The sequence below is a fragment of the Protopterus annectens genome, chromosome 5.part0 (genome assembly GCF_019279795.1).
Source record: "Protopterus annectens isolate FY-2018-M chromosome 5.part0, PAN1.0, whole genome shotgun sequence".
NCBI classification, from domain to species: domain Eukaryota; kingdom Metazoa; phylum Chordata; order Ceratodontiformes; family Protopteridae; genus Protopterus; species Protopterus annectens.
In genome coordinates this window covers 1,178,329,669-1,178,348,546 of record NC_056735.1, presented here as the reverse complement: position 1 = coordinate 1,178,348,546, position 18,878 = coordinate 1,178,329,669, and the positions used below count along the sequence as shown (strand labels likewise).

The window sequence follows — 18,878 nt, the reverse complement described above, 5'->3', positions numbered from 1 at the left end:
GTTGCTTATAGTCTGTTTTTTTTTTTTCCTGCTTCTAAGGTACATCATAAAATCTCAGGTTTTCCTACGTGCTGTGTCCTCCAATTCTATTATTTTTTTGATCATTTCTTCTTGTGCAGTCTCATGTTCCGCCAGCCTTTTTTTCATTTTGACTTCTGAGTTTTGCAGTTTTATCACCATTCCAAGTATCTGTTTAAAGCTACTTCCATTTTTTCCCAGTCTTTTGTTGTTGATGTACTCCAGCAGTGTTTCATTTATTTTAGTCAGATCTGTGTTTAGTTACTTTATACTTTCCTCAAGGTTATTGGAAGTCATGTCTGGAGCTTGCACTGCTTTTTGCTGAACAGCTACAGTACTTTTCCCAGTCAGTGTTTTTTTTTCGCCTATTGTGTAGTTGATTTTCCTTCAGGTCCTTTGTATTTTTTTTCCTGGCATCCAGGCAGTGCACTTAGTAGTCAGTTACTGAAATTTACTAAGAAATCCAGGTCCACTGGCTTTCTGTGCCATGTTTATGTGTTCATACTGGGAGAGCTAGAATTAAGCTAATGTTCTTCGTGTTTCACTGTTGCTGTCATTACATTTTGGTAATCTGCTGGCAGGTTGCCCTCAGTCAGCCTGAATAACAAAGTATTGAGTCCTGCATCGGTTGCTGTCTCCTCTTCCATGACGTCAGGTCATCAGGGGTACAAAACATGCAGCCGACGCCATTTTAATCGGTCTTTCTTGCCGCGTGGTGCCCGAAGCAGAAGCGGTTCGCAACTGCTGGTCAGCCGACTCCTAAAATTTTTGTTTTCGAGTTTCAGAACCGAAGTCTTCAAACTACAGCTAGGTACCCCATCAGGGAAACTTTTTCTTGTTCCTTACCGATGTCAGTAAAAGTTAATAATTGCATTACTTGTGGGAAGCAAATATCTCATAAGGATTTTCATTTGTACTGTATTGCTTGCCTAGGCCCTGATCACAACGTGCCTTGCTGTCAGTTTTGTGCTAAATTTAACCAACGCACTATTAAGCATCAGTATATTTTTGCTTCTAAATGTTTTGGTTCAAGATTTAACTATCCTGAAATGTCGTCGGTTAGCAATCCGACTACCGGAGTTCACAAAAAAATGCAAGGAAAAAGACAGACAGACCGTCGAGGTCCAAAACCAATGACGAAGCTTCTCCTAAGCCAGTCGCCGTTACTCAAAGGCTCTTTCACAGCCCCTGATGCCCGCTACTTTTGAGTCGCAGGCCTCTACCAAGATCCTTTCGGTGTCCGTTATGCAGCAAGATTCTGCAAGTATTGAATCCGCGGATGTCTCTCCCTTGCATGGGTCTGGAGCCGCTGAGCAGGCACCGGCTTCTGAAGGTGTTTTCAGGCCTCAACATTTGTATATTAAACCAATGCCATCATCAAAAACAAGGCCAAAATCAACTTCTATGTCTAAAAAACCGACGCATTAGCCACGTGCCCAGGCCCCTATGCCTAAAAAACAAATTATCAAAATGGCAGAGGATTTAACTACCTTGATCAGGGGTTCCCAACCCCCCCCCCCCTCCCGCTAAGAGGCCAAGGCAAGGCACTGATTATGAATCTTCAGATCAGGTTTCCATTTCTTCTGATTTCTCTTCTGATCAGGAATTTTCTATTCCACCTTATGAGGACTCTGATGCAGAGGAATCCATCCCTTCTGCTTCTCATCCTGAGGATTACTCTTTTGGAGAGACTTTGCATACTTTAAGGGAACATTTTCACTGGGAGAGTCAGGACTTCTCAGAATCTAAAAAGAGGCTTAGGGATTTTCTTCTTCCTCAGCATAGGCCTTTGGCAATACCTCCTGTATTAGACATTGTTGATGATGTGTTCTCGGATCAAGCATGGCTCCTGATTCCCTGCTTCCGGCTCCTAGTAAGCCAGATATTACAGGGTTCCTGACTTCCAGAAATTTCTTTTCAAAAATCCTGTTGCTGACCCTGAAACTATTTCTCAGGGTCCCAAGGGTGTTAAGGCTTCTACAGCCAAAAATCCTACCGCTACTTGCATATCCCAATAAGGGAATCTTGCAGAAGATACCGCCACTTCAAAGGAGGCTTTTTGCATTACCAATTCTCTGCACTGCCCTTTGGCTTATCTACTGCGCCCAGGGTCTTTACAAAGTGCCTGGCACCAGTAATTGCATTTTGCAGACAAAGAAACATTCAAATTTATCCATATCTGGACGATTGTCTCATTCAGGCAGAGGACAAGGACACTCTTCTTCAACATCTGGCATTTGTAAAAAGGCTTCTAGCATGCCTAAGGTACACCACAAATGAAAAGAAATCACAACTGCTGCCCTCTCAAATAATTACATTCCTGGGTGCAAGCTTGAATACAACTGCCTAGATGGCTTACCTCACGCCAAACAAACAAATTCAATTGCCAACATACTACAAACAAGTGGCAACAAAAAACTCTGTTATCTGCAAGACAAATTCTGCAGGCTTTGGGGTTCATGGCATCCTGCATTCTACTAATTCCATATGCAAGACTGCATATGAGGAAACTTCAGTGGTACCTAAAAAAGCTTATGGAGTCAACATTGTCACAGCCTGGAAACAATGATTCCTCTAATTCCCTGCCTGCAACAAGAGTCTCTTTGGTGGGCAGAGGCATGTCACCAAAACAAGGGATTATCATTCATTCTACCCCCTGCCACCCAAACCCTAACTACAGATGCATAAGACTATGCTTGGGGGGGCCCATCTGGCAGGGAGATGCATTCAGAGCAAATGGAGCCCAAACCAAATGCATCTACATATCAACCAGAAAGAAATGCTAGTGGTACAGAATGCTGTGACAGCCTTCAAGGACTTCTTTCATCCAGGACAACTACAGATAAACGGACAACACCACAGTTATGTGGTACATAAGCAGGGGGTTACCCACTCCTACCCCCTTTGCAGACTAGCCATGGCCTTGTGGAACACAGCCTTGACTTACCAAATACATCTTCAAGCTCAATTCCTGCCCGGAAAGCAAAATACTCTGGCAGACGACCTAAGCAGAAATCTTATGGACCCGCATGAATGGAAACTGGATCCACAAATCTTCAGCATGTTAACACAAAAATGGGGGAGCCCAGACATAGATCTATTTGCCTCTCCCCAAAACTATCAATTGGACAAATTCTGCACAAGAACTCATCACAAAAAAGCATTGAAATTGGATGCTCTATCCTTCAGCTGGAAAAACCTATCAGTCTATGCCTTTCCCCCTCTGCCAATACTCTCCAAGGTCTAACTAAAAGTCAGACAGGAAAAAACAAAAATGTTTCTAATTGCTTCGGACTGGCCTCGCCAACACTGGTACCCACTTCTAAGGAATATGTCACACCGTCCTCCGTGGTATGTGCCTCAGACACCTCACCTATTGTCTCAGCAGAACTGTCAAATTCTGCACACACAGCTCCAAACTCTGAATCTTGCAGCATGGCTAATCAACTAATTTCACCAACCACATCTCTCAGTAAACCTGTGATGGATGTCATTTTGGAGGCCAGAAGGCCTAGTACTAGAAAATCTTATGCTGATAAATGGAAGAGATTCTGTGCTTGGAACCAAGCACAAGAAATAGACACAGTAAAGCCCAATATTCCTCAGATTTTGTAATACTTAACTGAGATGCTTCATAAGGGCCTTTCTTTTTCTTCAATAAAAATCCATGCTTCTGCCATCTTGGCTCATTACAACACAGAGCCTTTCCTCTTTTCTCATCCCCTGCTAAAACAGTACCTCAGAGGGGCCAAAAATTTAAGATCTCCCAGGAGAGCGCCACCTCCTGCATGGGACCTCAGCTTTCTGCCGGAAAAACTCACCCTGCCTCCTTTTGAACCAGCAGCTGCTACTTCTTCTTCTTCTTTCGGCTGCTCCCGTTAGGGGTCGCCACAGCAGATCAACTGTTTCCATGTCTTCCTGTCCTCTGCATCTTGCTCTGTCGCACCAACCACTTGCATGTCCTCTCTCACCACATCCATAAACCTTATCTTAGGCCTTCCTCTTTTCCTTTTACCTGGCAGCTTCATCCTTAGCATCTTTTTCCCAATATACTCTGTATACCTCCTCAGCACATGTCCAAACCAACGTAATCTTGCCTCTTTGACTTTTTCTCCAAACCTTCCAACCTGGGCTGACCCTCTAATATACTTATTCCTAATCCTCAGATTTTGTAATACTTAACTGAGATGCTTCATAAGGGCCTTTCTTTTTCTTCAATAAAAATCCATGCTTCTGCCATCTTGGCTCATTACAACACAGAGCCTTTCCTCTTTTCTCATCCCCTGCTAAAACAGTACCTCAGAGGGGCCAAAAATTTAAGATCTCCCAGGAGAGCGCCACCTCCTGCTAACCTCCACCCTATCCTCGTCACACCCAGTGCAAATCTTAACATCTTCAACTCTGCCATGTCAAGCTCTGACTCCTGCCTTTTTGTCAATGCCACTGTCTCCAACCCATATAACATAGCTGGTCTCACTACCCTCTTGTAGACCTTCCCTTTCACTCTTACTGGTACTAGTCTGTCTCAAATCACTCCTGACACTCTTCTCCACCCACTCCATCCTGCCCGTACTCTCTTCTTCACCTCTCTTCCACACTCACCATTACTCTGAACTGTTGATCCCAAGTACTTAAACTCATCCACCTTCGCCACCTCTACTCCCTGCATCCTCACCATTCCTCTGTCCTCCCTCTCATTCACACACATATATTCTGTCTCAGTCCTGCTGACCTTCATTCCTCTTCTCTCTAGAGCATATCTCCACTTCTCCAGGGTCTTTTCCACCTGTTCCCTATTCTCACTACAGATCACAATGTCATCTGCAAACATCATAGTCCACGGGGACTCCTGTCTGATCTCATCTGTCAACCTGTCCATCACCATTGCAAATAAGAAAGGGCTCAGAGCTGATCCTTGATGTAATCCCACCTCCACCTTAAATGCATCCATCACTCCCACCGCAGACCTCACCGCTGTCACACTACCCTCATACATATCCTGTACCACTCTTACATACTTCTCTGACACTCCCGACTTCCTCATACAATACCACAACTCCTCTCTAGGCACCCTGTCATATGCTTTCTCTAAATCCACAAAGACACGATGCGACTCCTTCTGAACTTCTCTGTACTTCTCCATCAACACACTCAGAGCAAACATCGCATCTGTAGTGCTCTTTCCTGGCATTAAACCATACTGCTGATCACTAATCATCACCTCCCTTCTTAACCTAGCTTCCACTACTCTTTCCCATAACTTCATGCTGTGACTGATCAGATTAATCCCTCTGTAGTTACTACAGCTCTGCACATCACTCTTATTCTTAAAATTCGGTACCAAAACACTTTTTCTCCATTCCTCAGGCATCCTCTCTCTTTCCAAGATTTCATTAAACAATCCAGTTAAAAACTCCACTGCCATTTCATCTAAACACCTCCATGCTTCCACAGATATGTCATCTGGACCAACAGCCTTTCTGTTCTTCATAGCTATCCTTACTTCCTCCTTTGCTTATCCACTGCACTTCATGATTCACTATCCGCACATCAATTTTCTCTCCCTCTCATTCTCTTCGTTCATCCACCCCTCAAAGTACTCTTTCCATCTGCTCAACACACTCTCCTCGCTTGTGACTACGTTTCCCTCATTATCCTTTATCACCCTTACCTGTTGCACATCTTTACTAGCTCGGTCCCTCTGTCCAGCCAATCAGTACAGGTCCTTTTCTCCCTCCTTAGTGTCCAACCTTTTATACATCTCTCCATACACCTTATCCTTAGCCTTCGCCACCTGTCTCTTTGCCATGCACCTCAGCTCCTTATACGCTTGTCTACTTTCTTCATCTCTTTGACAATCCCACTTCTTCTTCGCCAACCTCTTTCTCTGCATACTCTCCTGTACTTCTTCATTCCACCACCAGGTCTCCTTGTCCTCTTTCCAGATGTCACACCAAGCACCTTTCTAGCCATCTCTCTTACTAGCTCTGCTGTATAGTTACCCCAGCTATTCAGTAACTCTTCACTGCCACCCAGTGCCTGACTTAACTCTTCCCTGAACATCACCTCACAATTACCCTTTTTCAATTTCCACCATTTGATCCTTGCTGCTGCCCTCACACTCATCCTCCTCTTCTTGATCACCAGTGTCATCCTACAAACCACCATCCTATGCTGCCTAACTACACATTCCCCTGCCACCACTTTACAGTCTCCAATCTCCTTCAGACTGGCCCTTCTACATAAGATACAATCCACCTGGGTGCATCTTCCTCCACTCTTATATGTCACCCTATGCTCCTCCCTCTTGTTAAAATACATATTCATCACAGCCATGTCCATCCTTTTCGCAAAATCCACTACCATCTGACCTTCTGCATTCCTTTGCTTAACACCATACATACCCATCACTTCCTCATCCCCTCTGTTCCCTTCACCAACATGCCCATTGAAATCTGTTGCAATCACCAGTCTCTCACCCTTGGGTACAGTCATCACCACTTCATCCAACTCACTCCAAAATTTTTCTTTCTCATCCATCACACACCCAACTTGTGGAGCATATGCACTAACAACATTCATCATTACACCATCAATTTCCAGCTTCATAAACATCACTTTATCCGACACTCTTTTCACCTCCAAAACACTCTTAGCATACTGTTCCTTCAGGATAATGCCTACGCCAGCCATTTCTCCTCACATCCACACCATGATAAAACAATTTGAAACTGCCTCCGATGCACCTAGCCTTGCTCCCCTTCCGTCTGATCTCTTGCACACAAAATATACCAACCTTCCTTTGGTCCATCATATTAGCTAGCTCTCTCCCTATACCAGTCATACTGCCAGCATTCAAAATTCTGTCACTCACTATCACAGTCCTAGCCTTTACCTGCCTTCGGGCATGCCTTCCCCCTCTTTTCCTCCTTTGGGCAACAGTAGTTCAATTTCCGCCAACACCCTGTTGACCAACAGTACTAGTGGCGGTCGTTGTTAACCCGGGCCTCAACCGATCCGGTATGTATTTTTGTACTGTTGTCTGCATGTATGATTTGGCAAAATTTTACACCGGATGCCCTTCCTGACGCAACCCTCCCCATTTATCCAGGCTTGGGACCGGCACAAAGAAATGCACTGGCTTGTGCATCCCCGAACCAGCAGCTACTGCGGATATAAAATTTCTTTCTTGGAAGACAGCCTTTCTTTTGGCCGTCACTTCAGCTAGAAGGGTTTCAGAACTACAGGCTCTCATGGCAGTGGAGCCTTTCATTATATTTTACCCAGACAGGGTGGCCCTCAGGACCAGTCCTTCTTTTATGCCTAAGGTGGTATCCAGTGTGGCTCTTAACCAGACCATTCACCTGACAACTTTTTTCCCAAATCCCCAGAACAAGGTTGAGCAGATTCTGCATTCATTTGATGTACACAGACAACTAAGATTCTACTTAAACAGGACAAAATCTCTAAGAAAGTCTGAGCAACTACAGATGGCATTTGCTGCAGGATCAGAGGGGAAGGCTATATCAAAGCAGACTATTTCTAAATGGATAAGCCATTGCATTCGTTTCTGCTACTTGCACCATGGTAAACCTGTGCCCAAGGGGATCAGATCCCATTCCACCAGGGCTGCCTCTACTTCAGCAGCTTTTCTCAGATGGATCCCTACCAGATACATTCTAGAAGCTGCTACTTGGAGATCAGTTCATACGTTCACAAAGCATTACCGTCTACCTCTCTCTTCTAAATCCAGGGCAGGCTTTGCCACTGCAGTCCTGCAGGGCCTTATAGCTGCTCCTAATGCTGTTTAGTTCCATCCTCCCATCCATAGCTTTGGGATTCTACCCAAATGTAATGACTGCAACAGTGAAACACAAAGAACATAGTACAGTTGTGTACACTTAGTAGATGTTCGAGTGTATTCATAGGTTCATAGGTTTATACTAGGCTATCTGCCCTAAGGCATTTATAAGCCTAGCCCAAATTTTTGTGGCTTACGCCACCCCTTATATGAAAAAATACTGTGCCCATTAGTTTGTTGTGCCTCTGTCCAGCAGTGACACAGAGATGATTCCCGGGGTGAACCTACGATCTCCCATCCACAGGTCTAGATTTCTCTTGAACAGAGTCAGCGAGGTGCTCTGCCTCACATGGACCGGGATTTTATTCCACAGCATAGGGAGTCTCTGAGTGATAAATCTATCCCTCCAGCACGTCCTATTTATATCCGTGCTAAGGTTTAAGTCGCTTGCTCTAGTGGTTTTGGTGGATTTGGATTTTTTGAGGTGGAGCATGTCCGTTAATTCTGGGTTGGACATGGCCTTGTATGTCAGGCACATGTCACCTCTGAGCAGATGGTATGCGACTGAATAGAGCTGGAGTTTCTTCAATCTGGCAGCATATGACAGATTTTGGAGTCCCTTTATCCTTTTGGTGAGGAACTTTTGGGGTCTCTCCAATTGCTGCAGATGTCGGGTGAGATACATCCCGAATGGGGCATTGTACTCGATCATTGGTCTGATAAGTGAAGAGTACAGGGGAACAATGACCTCACTAGATCTGGATGTGAATCCCTTCATGATCAGGTGGGCAATGTAGAAGGTCTTTCTAACCACGTTAGCAACGTGAGTGTCAAAAGAAAGGCCACTGTCAACCTGGGTCCCCAGGTCCCTGATAACCTCTTCTGTGCTTAGTGGATTGCCACCTATATGGTAGCTTGGGGTTACCTTGTTTTTCCCAAGGGTATGACTATACATTTTTTGGCGTTTAACTTCAGGCCATGGCTCTGGCACCAGCTATCTGTTTCCGTGAGTCCCTTCTGAAGGATATCCGTGTCCGATGCACTTTCCACTATGGCGCCCAGTTTGCAGTCGTCTGCAAACGTTGTCAGCCAAAGTCCTCCCATGTTGGCCTGTACTTCTGAGAAGTAGATGCCAAACAATAGGGGCCAAGGACCGAGCCCTGTGGGACACCACTTGTGACCGGCTTGGAGTCTGACACAGCCAGCAACTCTAACCCTGTGGGTTCTGTCCTTAAGCCAGTTTGCAACCCATCTTGTGACATATGGGTTTACATTTAAGCTGGTAAGTTTTTCTACAATACCCGAGTGGGGTATTGTGTCGAAAGCCTTTGCAAGGTCAAGGTAGGCTGTATGGACTGCCTTTCCCTCATCAATGGCCTTGGTGACTGTTTCGAAGAAGTCGACCAAGTTCAAAAGGCAGATCTTCCCTTGACAAAGCCAAACTGGGTCGGGTCCAATGTCTGCAAGTCCCCTATATCTTTGTTTATGAGCTCCATTATGATCCTCTCCATAGCTTTGCAGACTAGACTTGTTAAGCTTATGGGGCGATAATTACCAGGGTCCGTAGAGGCGCCGCCTTTGTGGAGTGGGACCACAGTTGCCGTACGCCACTCCTTGGGCACGTATCCTATGGTAAGGCTGAGATTAAACAGCTGCCTTATGTGCGGGTTTAATTCCTCATTTAGCTCGTGTAGCACACAGCCGGGGACACCATCCGGTCCCATTGATGCTGTGTTTTTAGCTTTAGAGAGAGCAGCTTTCACCTGCGCATTTGAGATGTCCGGGAGGCTACACTCGGCTGGGATAGTTATCTCTCCTTTAGGGGGGGGGGGTGAAGTTTGCACTGAACCTGTCTGCCAGTATGTTGGCAATGTCTGTGGGTTCAGTGATTTTTGGATCATTTTGGACTAATTCTGAGCATATCTGGGAGTTTCCACCCAGGTTCCTAACATAGCTGAAAAATGCCTTATGATTGTCCTTTGAATCCATGGCAATTTTTCTCTCAAAATTGGCCTTAGTTGATTTTATGAGTGCTCGTATTTTTTTACTAATAATGATCAGGGGTGACTTCCCTTTTATGGATTTTGTTCTATCATGTAATAGCTTTCTCCTCTTATTGTAAAGTTTGTTAATGGCTGGGGTCCACCAGACTGGACGATTGCCCTTTGTGGAAAGAGTCTTGGTTTTATTTGGGATTGCCTGATCCATGCAGTCCTGTTGTAGTCTGGGTTACCTACCCGCCAGCCCCCCTTCTACACCTTTTCTTTCCTTCACTATGCTCAAAAGCCTTTGTGGTGTATTTGCTTTTAGTTGAAGGTAAATGTTGTGTGTTCTAAAGTGCATTTATATATTTATAGTTTATATATATATATATATATATATATATATATATATATATTTTTTTTTTTTTTTTTTGCGCTCCCCATTTGAGGGCACCTGACATCTGGGGCAAGAAAAACAAAACTGATTAAAATGGTGTCGGCTGCATGTTTTATACCCCTGATGACCTGACGTCATGGAAGAGGAGACAGCAACCGATGTAGGACCCAAGACTTTGTTATTCAGGCCGAATTAGGGCAACCTGCCAGCAGATTACCCAAATGTAATGACTGCAACGGTGAATACACTCGAACATCTACATTTATAGTAAGTGTACACAACTGTACTGTACTGAATGTGCAGCCACCTTGGAAGTCCCCTGTACATATTTGTTTGCTTTCAGAAAAGTAATAAGAAACACTGCCTTAAATTTTGGGATTTGTTTTGTTGCAAGAGGGAAATGTGGTGGTAGTTGGGAAATATTAAAGCAATACCACCACTTTTTCTCATTATACAGTCGTTACAGATGTTATAGAGGGGGATGTAATTTCAAAATTGTTTATGGTTGGTTTAAGCCTTGTTGCCGTTATAGTGAGTATATCAGGCTTTTCTTTGGTATTTCAGGCATGTAGTGCAGTATTTTTTCTTATGCTTCTAATATTTATGGCAGCAAAGATTAGACTACCAGAGTGGGGGAATTGACTGTTGTGGGATTAGAGTAATGTGTGGAAGGGAATTGTGCTGATATTGGTTGTGGTAGGTTGGACTAGGATTAGTGTGAATGTCTCCTCCTAGGAGGATTTTAGTATATTGGGGTATTTCATTCTTGTTTTTCAGAGAGAATTTTTCCATCTAATTTTTATTTTGATTTGAGTTGAAATGGTCTTAATCAGTCCATATTTGTAGTAATGGGTGAGGTGCGTCGTTAAACAGGTTTGATACGATGTTCGGAGAGTGTAGGGAGGAAGTATGGATAAGTGGTTGGGGCAGAGTTGGAGATATTGAAAGGGATTAATCATGCTAAGATGAGAGATGGCTCACTAGGAGCAGAAGAGTAGAGGACAAATTGAGGAGTAGCCTGATTAAGTAAAGGGATCTGGATTGTATTAATGGCTTATATTGAGTAAGCAATCAAGAAGGAATCCAGAAGTTGTAGGGTGTTTAGTAGTGGTGGAGTCTGAAAGTTGGTGGTAGGTAGGAAGGAAGCATTTTCTATGAATGAAGAGAGGTCGTCATTTTCGTTTATTTTTCTGAAATGTAAGAAATAGAGGGGTTTAAAAGGCTAGAGTATGAGGCTGTAATTAAGATAGGAAGTAGTGAGGGTTTATTTGGGGAAGTAAGAGTTGAAATGTAGAATAATAGGAATTGTTGGTGAGGGGTCTGAGGATGAATGGATATAATGCAAAGCAGTATGGGAGGGAGAAATGTTGTTGGGAATGCTTGTAAATGTTAGATGCAAGTTGGGAAACATGAAAATAGAAGGAGGTGTGTTTGTATGATAGTAGTTAAGTTGTTTAGGAAGGGTTAGGGAGTGAGTGTCACAGAAGAAATGTGTACTTGGGAAGTATAATGGTGGAGTAAGAGATGATAGATTAGATTATGGGTAGGGTAGGGTAAGGGAAGGAAACGAAGCAGAGCATAGTGGACTTCCCACCCTCTGATTAGTTATTTCTGAGAGTTATCAGTTTATAGCCAGTACATTGCAATTAACATGGAGGCACAAGGTAGAACAGGTTTTCTTTCATTACTGAATAGAAACCAGGAAGCTAGGAAGACTAAGTAACTTGCGTATCCATTGTAATCTGTTGATCAAGAGAAAGGACAGTGGCCAACTTAGCAGCCCTTAGAGTACAAGGACTATGCCTTTTAGGGGAACGTCGCAACCACTTTTTCAACACAGAGCAGGAACATATTTGACTATTTAATGTTCAGAGACAGCAAGGCTCTTCATGTTAAACATGTTTATATTGCACAATACTCTTAGTGAAAACTTTGAGAGTTGGGTCTTGTGACAGAGCTCCTGCAGTACTGAGGTCAGGGATGGATGTAGTGACCTCAGATTCTGAAATGAAAGAAAAGAAAAACATACTACTAAACTGTAAAATAAGATGAGACAATAAATGGAAGAAGGCCCACAGTGAGTCAGAGCAACAGAATGTGGGGTATTATAAGAGTTGAGTTGAGTGATCAGTAAGAAAGTTTAAAGTAAGGTCAAAATAGAACAAAAATGCAAAGGTGCAGACCAGGACTGTACTGCGATACCCACATAGGCTAGATGTTCAATGAGAACAATATCAGTTCTGAGCTATTCATATAAAATCCAAAAATCAGGAAATCCACTTACGAAGCTCTAAAAAGTCCAAATAGTTTATTTCATAGTAAAAAATGAGGTAAGCGCTTTCACCCCTTAGGGCTTCTTCAAACCAAAAAACACTTAATTCACAAGAATCAGTTTATATAAACTAGTAGTACTAATCATGACATCATATCCTGCTATAAAACGAATAAATCTAAACACCTGATATTGACACTACATATATTATATCATAAAAAGAAGAACATATGTTATAAATTATAATAAATTAAGAAATATAAAAAAATATATGCGTGTTAAGGCTATAAATATATATTGATGTCATATACAAAAATAATTGTATGCATGATATCAAAATAAACTTTGTAAGATTGTATGACAAGGTAGAAAGGCAACTTGGTTAAAATTAATAAAAAATACAAGCTGTATATGCAAAGAGACAATGTATGCAAGGAGACAATATATACAAATAGCTAACATGGAACTCCATATAACATTGAGGCAAGATCATGATAAAACTCTCTTAAAAACATCTTGACTTATTACATGTTCAATGGCTAAAAAGAAAATATATAACTAAAACCCTAAGCCTTGACTAACAATTTCCTGTTTTGTAAAACCGGTTGGATGGGAATTTTATCATTCACACCTGGTTTCTGGTCAGCCCTTATTGTAATAAATCATTTGATTTCTGCTCTTTCTGTGTAATTCCTTATATCCCCCCCCTCTAATACTGGGTATATTTATTTGAATCACTTGAAATCTAAAATGATGCTGATCATTATCGTCTAAGACATGTTTGGATAAGGCATTCTTGGTGGATTTAATTCTTATGTTGTAAAGATGTTCTCTAATCCTCTCTCGTAAACACCTATCGGTTTTTCCCACATAAAACACGGGGCATGCTGTACACTGAGCTAAGTATACAACATGCTTTGACTGACAGGTTGCTGTAACATTAAGCTTAAAGCTCTTACATGTCACTGTGTGTATAAAAGAGTTTTCAGTGTTCAAAAATTCACAATAGTTACAGGCATTACATGCTGACGTGCCCGATTGATGGTAAATCTGCAGCACATCTAATGTTGTCCTTCAGATAACATAACAGTCTCTGTAAATTCATCATGTTCCTATATGTAAAGTGTGGTCTATCACCCACTATGTCTTTTAATTAGTACCCCCCAGTTCTTATAGAATACCTCTCTCACCCTATAGATATCTTGTGTGTAATTCAAGGATGACTTAACTACTGGATCACAGAAGTTCTTCAACTCACTTCCTTCAACCAGTCTACTTCTATCAGAAAAATAAGGGGGCACTATGTTTGTTCTCATTTGGGTTACACCCTCAAAACCTGCGACAACCTCACATAGATTATATGATCTATCTACCAATCTTTCCTGTAATTCATTAACTCACGTTCAAATCCATCTTCAGTTGGGTTCAGGCGTGATGCACTTATCGCCTGTCCTCTTACAATGTTCTTAAAAACGAACCTTGGGTGCATGCTCTCCCTATGTAAAAGGGAATTCTTCTAACAACTTTTTCTAAAGACACCCGTATTAAGCAACCCATTCTCCAGACATTCGCTATAAACATCCAGATAAGAAATCCATCTGAGCTCTCCATGGTGAAATTCAGAAAGCTTGTAAGTGAATTAATTTCTTCTAATAAATGTTGCAACCCAGTGTCAGTACCTGTCCATAAAAAGAAAATGTCATCCACGAAATGTGTATAAAATACAACATGCTCCTGAAAACTAGTCAAAGGGAACAATTTCTCCTTTTCCCAAATTACCATGAATAGGTTGGCGTAGCTATTGGCTCAAGAAGTGCCCATAGCCATGCCATCCTTTTGTATATCGGGTGTTCCATTAAACAAAAACACATTGTTTTCTAAAATGACTTCCAAAAAGGCAGACATCAAATCTATATGAGTTACAGTATGTTGTGTATTTTCTGTAAGGCGTCTATATATACCCTCCAAAGCTTCTTGGTTGGGTATAACATTAAATAATGATTGTACTTGTAGTGTCACCAGTTTAAAGGGGAGATCACACGAAAGTGTAGACATTCTATCATACAACATCAATAAAAACTGTTTGGTATCTTTTAAAATGTGTGGATACTTGTCTAAGACAGGTCTTAAGCATTTCTCCATGTACAAAGACGTAGGTTTGGTGACCCACCCTCTCCCTGCAACAATGGGTCTCATGGGGGGGTGGACAGGGTTTTTGTGGACTTTTGGAAGTCCTTGGATAACTGGAATCAATGGATTCTCAACAAAAAGAAACTGAAAAAGTTCCAAACTAATAATACCACTTTTAAGCAGATATTCCAACATATCAAAAATACGTAGGACCCTACCCTCTATGTCCTTTATGTCTGTGATCTGATAAAACTTCTCATCACTTAACATGGTAGTCATGGTATCCTGATATTGGAGTCTATCAATGACTACTACCAGTCCACCCTTTTCCGCAGGTCTAATTACTATATCCCTATCATCCCTGAGTCCATTCAGAGCCCTCCTTAAACTCGGTGACAGGTTGTGGAACCATCTTCTTTTCCTAGTCTCATTATCTAATTTGTATAGGTCATCCTCAACCATTTTAACAAAGGCATCCAATAACTGGTGAAGAACTGGTATATATGTGCTGAGCTTCTTAAACACAGGTCCCTGTTGAATTAAGGGTGTACCCCCATAATCCAGTTTCAGTTGTGCATTTCGCCCAAATAATTTAACATCTGTTACTAAGTCTGTAAGATTACTCTTAACTGATGGTATACAGGAAAGCCCTTTATTTATTGCTTGTAACTCTTCTTTAGGCAACACTCTATTGGATAAATTTCACTCTGTCTGGGACCCTCTCCCACATTTTCTTGAGAGTGGGGCCAGACTGTTCTTCTCCTGACACCTTGCGTTTTTGTCTTCCCCTGCTCATAGACCTGTTCCTCCCTCCCCTATATGTATCGTTGATGGGGAAAGGGGTATGGCCGGAAGCTCCAAGCTGTGTAGAGGGGTTAGGAATCTTTCTCCTAACAGAAGGTAAAGATTCAGTCACCCTTTCGGAATTGACATCAGTAATATCAGCAACTGGCTCTGTAGGTGGGTTACTATGGGTATCTTGCCTCATACTACTGCCCGGCATTCCTTGATTCAGTTGATTTGCCCTCTGTAAACCCATGGTGGTTCCAGACCCAGATGTATTCACTTCTAAATTAATCTCTGAGTCTCTCCACTGCGACAAAGCATTTAAATTAGCTTGTGTATTCATAACATCATTCGAGTTTCTAGTATTATTCTCTACAAATAGTGCATTTACATTGACTTCAGTACTATTATAACATCACTATTTAAATTAGCATTATTTCCAGAATTCCGCATAACATTCACTTGATTATGACCATTAACAAAGTTATTCTCTCGTCTTCCTTGCCCATTTGTTCTACCAAATTCTGTTCTGGGCCAAGTGAAGACGTGTCCATTTCTAAAATCTAAAATATCTCTTTGCAACTTATTATGCTTCTGTTCTATCCGTCTCTTTTCAAATAAGTAGACATTGTCTAGTAATTTTTCCATAAGTTTCTCTACAACAGCTGTAGGATATTTATTCAAAACAAACTGCTGCCTTATTTTTATTTTCTCACGTAGAGTTACTTCCTCGGGTTGGAAGAACTCGTTCAGCAAAGTCATGTACTTCACACTCACCTCAGTATTAATTTGCTGTCATTTATATAGCAGCTCTGGGTATAACACACCTGTAGTGGGCATTTTCAGTACCTTGAGGCCCCTCGGTATAATCCTTTTTTGTATACATGCCTCTAAATGTCTCTGTGTTTGAAGTTTCTTTAACTTCAAAAAGTCGCTCTTCATCTGCTCAAACTCATCATTGAGCCCACTTAGTTCATCTGTTGAAGCTAAATCCTCCATTCCGAGCTCTCTCACTTCATACGATAATAACGGATTCATCTCACTGGAAACGCATTCCATGAACCTCTTCAGGTCCCATGCACGCGATGATTGTTGCTCCGGGTTATAGGGTAGTTCCACAGACGGTAGGGTAGAATCAGTCATGTTCTCCTGGACGCAACTCACCAAAATACAGAATAAACAAATGACTGTTGCGACCGGGAAATAAACGCTCCTATAGCAAGTGCTGATGAATAAAATTAAAACAAAAATGCAAAGGAGCAGACCAGGACTGTACTGCGATACCCACATAGGCTAGATGTTCAATGAGAACAATATCAGTTCCGAGCTATTCATATAAAATCCAGAAATCAGGAAATCCACTCACTAAGCTCTAAAAAGTCCAAATAATTTGTTTCATTAAAAAATGAGGTAAGCCCTTTCACCCATTAGGGCTTCTTCAGACAAAAAGCACTTAATTCACAAGAATCATTTAAATACAAACTAGCAGTACTAATCATGACATCATATCTTGCTATAAAACGAATACATTTTCCCAGTCACAGAAGTCGTTTGTTTATAAGGTCAAAATAGGTTTAGCAGGAGGTATACTGTTAGAGAACCAATTTAATACATCGTGTAGAGCTGTTTAGAGCAAATCGTCAGAACGTAGCACTACACTGATTACCAAGTAAACATTCATTGGGATTCATCAGGAGTGTCAAATGACACCACACCAGTAAATTAAATTACATGCATGCACATTAAAGGGTACAGGTTAAACATACATAAAGCTTATCTACCTTGAATTAAATCAGTACAAATACAACACACTACCAAGGTTTCTTCGTTGTTCTACAGTCTTAGAACACATATAAATGTAATAACACATACTTGCAGTGTGAAGGAAGATGGTGACTGAGTAGAAGAGGGGATCAAAGTGAGGGGAGCTTTAACAGTACTATGTTCATCGTGTTACCCTGCTGCAGTCATCACGCTTGGGTTATCCTGTCGTCAGGCGGTCCCGCAGTCGGCTGGAATTCCAAAGTCTTGTTCCGGCGTTGGTTGCTGTCGCTTCTTCCCTGACGTCAGTGCGCCAGGGGTATATATAATGCAACTGACGCCATTTTCTCCAGTCTTTCTTGCCGCGCGGTGCCCGAAGCAGAAGCAGTTCGCAAGTGCCGGTCGGCCGACTACTGAGATTTTCGAATTCGAATTTCAGACCGAAGTCTTCTATAAAGCTAAGTACCCCGTTGGGGAAACTTTTCTTGCCTCAGACCGATGTCAGAAAAAGTTAACAATTGTATTTCTTGTGGGAAGCAAATACCTCATAAGGATTTTCATTCTTTTTGCATACCTTGCCTAGGCCCAGACCACGACATCACTAGTTGTCGTTTTTGTGCTAGGTTTAATAAGCGTACTATTAAAAGACGCTTTGATTTTGCACGACACTACTTCGGTAGGAAATTTAACTACACCATGCCGTCAGAGCAACCGACTACCGGCATGCACAAAAAACGCAAGGATAAGGACAGACAGCCCAGGCCCAAGCCAGATTCCGAGGCCTCTGCTGGTCCGGTCTCCGGTTCTCAGTGAGGCCCCGATGCAGCCCCTGACTACCGCAGATCTGGAACCCGAGACCGCTTCAGAAATTTTGACAATGTACCAGGCCGACGCAGCCATTTAGTTCAGGCCCTACCGACGACATTGCTGAAAAAGATGTCGGTGCTGCAGAAATGCCATCGGTTTCTGAAGGTGTTTTCAGACCGACGACGCTCACCATTAAATCGTATTCTAAAATGAAGACTCCTATTAAATCTAAACAGACTGCACTTCAGTCCCCTGTTCAAGGCCCCATGCCTAAGAAACAGATGCTCAAAATGGCTGAAGATTTGATCACTTTAATCAGGGGTTCCCAGCCCCCTCCTGACAAAAGGCCTAGACAAGAGGAAGATTATGCATTCTCTGAGCAAGTGTCCATTTCTTCAGACTCCTCTGAGGACCATGATTTCTCCTTCTCCCCTTATGAAGATTCTGATGCTGAGGATTCCATTCCCTCAGCTTCTCCTCCTGAAGACTACTCCTTTGGGGAAACTTTACACACTATGAGGGAACATTTTCACTGGGAAGGTCAGGACTACTCTGACTCGAAGAAAAGGCTCAGAGAGTTTCCCCCAACACAGACCACTTGCCATCCCACCAGTTTTAGACATTGTGGATGATGTTTACTTTGAATCCAGTTTTAACCCTGATTCTCTACCTCCTGCTCCGGCTAAGCCTGACAGATATTATAGAGTGCCTGACTACCACAAATTTCTTTACAAAAGCCCTGTTGCTGACCCAGAGACAATCTCCCAGGGTCCCAAGGGGGCTAAGGCTTCTATGGCTAAAAATCCTGTACCTTCTGAGAGGGATTCCAGAGCACTAGACAAGTGGGGGGAAAAAGTTTACACCTCAGCCACTCTAGCTATGAGGGCACTAAATTGCCAATTTCACATGCTTAAGTATCAGCAA

The 18,878-nt window shown here is 42.4% G+C and overlaps 1 protein-coding gene across 1 annotated transcript in view; it reads left to right on the top strand.

Annotated features, from left to right (window-relative positions):
- The window catches only part of LOC122801582 (ILK associated serine/threonine phosphatase), a 1,071,836-nt gene that overhangs the window by 456,143 nt on the left and 596,815 nt on the right, over positions 1-18,878 (top strand). The window lies entirely within an intron of this gene.